The 5,831-nt window shown below is 37.8% G+C and overlaps 1 protein-coding gene across 1 annotated transcript in view; it reads left to right on the forward strand.

Moving 5' to 3' along the window:
- LOC110830061 (synaptic vesicle 2-related protein) overlaps positions 1 to 5,831 on the forward strand; it is a 71,972-nt gene that overhangs the window by 24,491 nt on the left and 41,650 nt on the right. The window lies entirely within an intron of this gene.

Consider the following 5,831-nt stretch of genomic DNA (forward strand, 5'->3'; position numbering starts at 1 on the left):
AGTACTCTTGCGTGTCTAAAGATACAAAATTCCAATTCTGAGATGGAGATTTTTGAGGATTACCGAGCATCGAACAAAAATTCTAGCTTAAAATATGCCACGGCCGCTTCCTGTGTTAATATTATAATCTCACGGTTCAGAATCTTCCCGTAATTTATGTTCGTCTTTAGATAACCGTGAAGTTCACGTGGCTTGCTAGAACAGTCCACCTTTTCTCGAAATTCTCTCTTCAAAATCCTGAACATATCTGAATCTTTTATGATAGAATGTACAGCGAACTAAAGGAACTCTTCCAAGGCTTCAGAGGGCTGAACAACATTAATCAATTGATTCTGTAATGGAGACGCGTTGTTTTATTAAGGGTACGAACTGAATTTTAATGTATTGTTTTAGATGAGTTTCGGCTCAAAAGGGCTAAAACGAAATTAGGGTTGTGAACCGATTGACAATTCGATTCCAACGGATAATTTCATTATTATATGAATAAAGAGCAAACGTGCTGTTTAATTAAAAAAACTACTTGGGCTGATTCGGAATTACTAGTTTATATCGTTGTGAAATCTGTAGGTCAATGTATTGAAGAGTCGAGTGCTGTAAAAAAGCAGCCTGAATATGCATATTTCTGTTCTAGTCGTTTATGCATTCAAACGTATAGCAGACATTCGGCGTAAGAGTTTCATTCATTTTTATGTGTATTTAGAGCTAAATAATGTATATTAATGTAAGATTTGAGGTTTTCACAGCGGTGAGTATGAAGATTTCTGTCTTCTGGGTTGTTGCGCTGTGTAGTCTGGTCGATGTTTACCAACGTTTCAGAGGTCATACTGCCTCCGTCATCAAGGCGATGAGTATGAAGATTTCTGTCTTCTGGGTTGTTGCGCTGTGTAGTCTGGTCGATGTTAACCAACGTTTCAGAGGTCATACTGCTTCCGTCATCAGGGCGATGAGTATGAAGATTTCTGTCTTCTGGGTTGTTGCGCTGTGTAGTCTGGTCGATGTTAACCAACGTTTCAGAGGTCATACTGCTTCCGTCATCAGGGCGATGAGTATGAAGATTTCTGTCTTCTGGGTTGTTGCGCTGTGTAGTCTGGTCGATGTTTACCAACGTTTCAGAGGTCATACTGCCTCCGTCATCAAGGCGATGAGTATAAAGATTTCTGTCTTCTGGGTTATTGCGCTGTGTAGTCTGGTCGATGTTAATCAACGTTTCAGAGGTCATACTGCCTCCGTCATCAGGGCGAATGGTACTTTGTATGGCTGAATCCTGCCGACTAGCATCCACTAATAAGGTTATCTCACAAACCAACGCGTTATGCAGTAGCGGTAATGATATGGTACGTTGCACAACGTTAAATACAGTCAAATCCCATTCAGTGTGCTTGCCGCTACAGCTCACGAATTCAGCTCTGGTGTGAGAGAACCTTTTTTCCATCTTCTTCATAGGTTTTATAGAGAGCATGTTATAATACGGTGAATTATAGTCAAGAGGAAATCGAGAAATTCTCTCGAGAGCAATGCCATGTACCTGCAATGCTGATTCTAACTGGTGATCGCTAGTGGTAGGCGGAACTGGAGCAGTTGTCCCTGGCTCAGTTCAGGAGACGCGCCAGCCACAGTTAGGAATTTCTCTTAAATTAAAAAAAGTCAGTGAATGTCGTCAGTGTGAACGGTCTACGTGGTAGCCTACTACGAACGAAACGAGAGGGAAATTGTGTATACTTGTTATATTAACTTTCAGTTTGTCCCTAGGACAAAAGTGACTTGTTCGACGTCAATGTATAAATCAGAGATCCGTTCTTGGTCAGTCAGGATATAGGTCTATGTATATAAAGAATAATGTCATACAAACCCCATTGTTTCCATACTGAACTTCTGCGACCGAAGCTATCAAGAATTTTTATTTCGAAATTAAGTTCTGTGTAACTGACATGATAGAATCGTTTACATTAACCGTATGACTTTTATTTTTTAGTAGTGACGCAAGTTGTAGCCACTATGGTGGTACCCGTTTTGAAACTCTTTCGTAGTTTGTGTCGGTCCTTATGTTTGTATTTTGGGATAGAAACATACAGACCAGGGTCGATGCCTCTCTCGTCCCATGCAACTTCGTAATTGTTCGAACATCTTTCAAAAAACGTCAGTCGATATAACTTCATTGAATAACCTTATAAGGAGCAATTAATATTCCTTCATATTTGAGTAATTTGGCGACTACGTTGAGACAATGATCAGGAGAAGTCTGAGCCCCCACTCCTCGCAATATTAGACATGGGGCACAAGCCCCTGCAAATTTAGTGAATTGTGCTCATAATAGACAATTTAAATATTGAATGTTTTGTTCTTGTATCAAATCCCCTTACGAATTTATGAATGAAAATTAAATGACGAGGAGTCTTACATGTGAATGGATATGGGGCCGGTTGGCGGATATAGAGATAAAAACTGCCGATATTTACGTTAAAAGTGTTTTTTTTAAAAATACGAAACTTTATGTTTTAATAAGATGACAGTCTTCATTTCCGCAGTTGCTGGCTTTCGGTGCGAGGTGGGAGAAGCTGTTTGAACGGCCGGAGTTGTCTATGACACGCTTTCTATGGATTATTATTTAGAAACAACAAAACTGATGTGAGCGCGATTAAATCGAAAGTGAAGTGAATATTTTGTTTTTGTTTCAGTTTGTAATAAAGTGATTCAGTTATTTGCCTTTAATTATATGAAAAACTACAACCTTGAAATTTAAGTTAGCTTAAACCTTTTAGTTTCACCTTTTTTTCCTGATTACAATGTGAAACCGCTGAGTTCTCAAATTTAAATTAGAACTATGCTCTTAAACGTTTATTTAGAAAGATTGGCCATAGATGGCATTTCTTACACAAGCGTCAATTTTTGAAATCTAGTCACGCATTGCATGAAGAATGAGAGCTATTATTTAATGTTATTTAATTTGAAGTATTAATAGTGTAGTTACTACGTTGTAATTCAGACGGAATAACTTGTATCCTCAAATTGGCTATTAAAGAACAGCGGCATTACACAGTAAGTGTAATAGTGGAATAACTAGACGGAGGCAGTCTTATCAGACCGGCTAACACTTCGAAAAACGGAAAATGTAACGTCGTCTGCCTTACTTTCGTTCTTCAGTGCTACTCCATACATTGGAATACAACAGAGGCGATAAGATAAAATTCAGCTCCAACCAACTGGCTAACAACGCCTAGCTGCTCGAGAATGAAATTATTCATCATCATCTGAGCAACGTCTTGAAACCATGTGCAACGCTAAATAGGGATTTTACCTTCACTAAGACCTTCAAGGTCTTCTCTTCGTGTTGCTAATTAATTTCCCTAATTTCGTGGAAAGCATGGACTTAAGTCAATTATATGGTAGCATCAAATGCTTAGTGAAGGTCATTATGATGTGTAGATTGATTCAGTGATGACTTTTGGCTGAAGTAGTTTGTTGCCAGGATAACGCATCCTAGGAGCATTAACTGAAAGAACTGGATAACCTTGAAGCTGTTTATTATGCGCATAATGAAAACCCTAATGCCCAGATTACGTTCTTCATACTGTTCTCACTCCTCCATCAAACGTCGCAGCCAAACGGTTAGCTATACTATTTCGTATTCACGTTTTCCGTGGTTCTCCCAAGTCCCTAAATACAAATGCCACGATAATACCTATAATTAGATAGCCACTGTTTCGTTCCGTATCCTTTCCAGTTCATTATTAATTGTCCTATTATCCGACGCTGTATTGTCTGGCAGCGTCATTAAATAAACCACACACTTACGTTCCTTCATCACTGCTAAAAGTGACAAATCATTATGTTGTAATATCGGTACCCATATTTTAAATTATTTAGGTTAGGTTAGTGCAGAAGGTGATTGGCATTGGTGACCCATTAACATACATGAAACCGCGTCGCTGGTATTACCCATTGTGAGAAATTAGAGTAAATTACGAAATTTTAAAATTAATTAAGACACAAATATTTTGAAGTATTTAATCTCTTTCGTAAGAAATTAAAAAATCATACATGTGTGATATTGTATATGGGTGCACACAGTTTGGTTACATTACGTTAGGAAGATTTGGGGTGTCCAAGGCGGAGAGTCTGAAGATGATTGTCTTCTGGGTTTTTGCGCCGTGTAGTTTGGTAGAAGGTCTTTGCTGCCTCCATCATCGGGGCGATGAGTAAGTGGACTTACTTATCGCCCTCGTGATGTATGAAAGATCAGTATACGTTTAAATGTCTGTTTATATTATCGGGAATTCCTGGTGTGTGTGGGCTTATTTTGTGGCTTTTTGAGGTTTTTCCTGTGCCTACCAGTGTACTTCGTTTGCTCACTCAATTAGTGTCTGGCCTTGTCTTTGAATAAAGTGCGGTTTAAGAAGAAACTTTGTTACGTCACTACAGATAATGCAGCCGTTTTACTGTTCGGCTAAACGTAATCCGCAACACATCCACACTACACAGAATTAAGAAAGAAGAATGGGAGGCACAGTCCTTCACGCCACTCCTACTCTATACCCATCTGTGAATCTGTATCGTAGATAAGAAACTGATATTGTATTCTACTTAGCACTTAAATAAGTACACATATAAAAATTATCTAAAACATTATTTTCTTGTTTTGTTTTCACACAGCGCACCCTCGACGGTTAATTCTTCAGACGTTTAGTTGGGTGAATAATGGGGCCATTAAACAAAATAACAGGGATATACCGTGTCCCGAGCCAATGGCACTATTCGCTGCCTCTTTAGTTAGTTACAGAATTCGCAAGAATAATCGTAGTCCGTCAAATGCCGTGTCCGGTCCTTAAGTCGTAGCTTACACCCCGTTTCGTCGCGCTCTTTTGATGCTAATGTGCAGAATAAATTATTCCTTAGTCTTCGTGAACCTCCTACAAAGTTAGGACTTCGTAAAGTGCAAGTGTCTCGCTCAATGCTTCATTTCTTCGATTGCAATAAAAATGTGTAATGAGTGTCACCTGTGAAAGGATGTAATGCCAAAAAGTGACGACAAAGATAGATGCATGTATTTTTTTAGAATACCGTACGATGGACAGAGTCCAAAAACTCAGTAATCCGCAGTGTGAATAGTTGCAGGTGAATTTAACGTTTGTTATAAGGGGAGAGTTCATTGTAGAATTAGTCTTACTCAATTTGCTTTTGTTTAAGCATGCCATTTATAATTCCAAATGCTAAATATGCCTGTTAGGTGTGTACACTGTAGACTAGTAATGTTTTATCTTTAGCTGTATTCAGAAGATGTGAAGACATATTGATACAAAATATTTCGTTGTGCTTCACAGAAAATAAAACCCCTCTTCTGAATTTGTGAAAATAGATAATTTTTTTATTTAAAAGGGTATGAAAATGGTTATAAAACAATGAATGTAAGGCAAATAAGTACAATAAAATTGTTGTTACAATGGGTATATACAACAGTGACATGTTTTATGGCAGTGTATAAATAGATTCATTCATAAGACTGAATTTTCAAGTACAATAAAACAAAATTATTAATGAGTGAGAGATTGATACAGATATATGAACAATTTAAGTGATGGTTATAAAGTTGGAACAGGCTTGAGCCTAATCTGTGGAGGGCAGAAGAAAATATCCAAATATAAAACACTATTGATATGAAAGGTATCTTATACAGAATACCAGAAGTTAAAATTGGTCCATTTTATGTTTTTCTTTTGTGGAAATGCCATTCCTAAATTATGTACAAAATTTCTCACTCAGTAGTAATTCACGTAAGACACTGTTCATCTTGGTCACGTAAAATAATCTTGCGCCACCATTTGTGGTAAATGTAG

This window comes from Zootermopsis nevadensis, unplaced genomic scaffold (assembly GCF_977971745.1).
Source record: "Zootermopsis nevadensis isolate Lab colony 2312 unplaced genomic scaffold, Znev_1.0 Znev_ptg000001l, whole genome shotgun sequence".
Lineage (NCBI taxonomy): Eukaryota > Metazoa > Arthropoda > Insecta > Blattodea > Termopsidae > Zootermopsis > Zootermopsis nevadensis.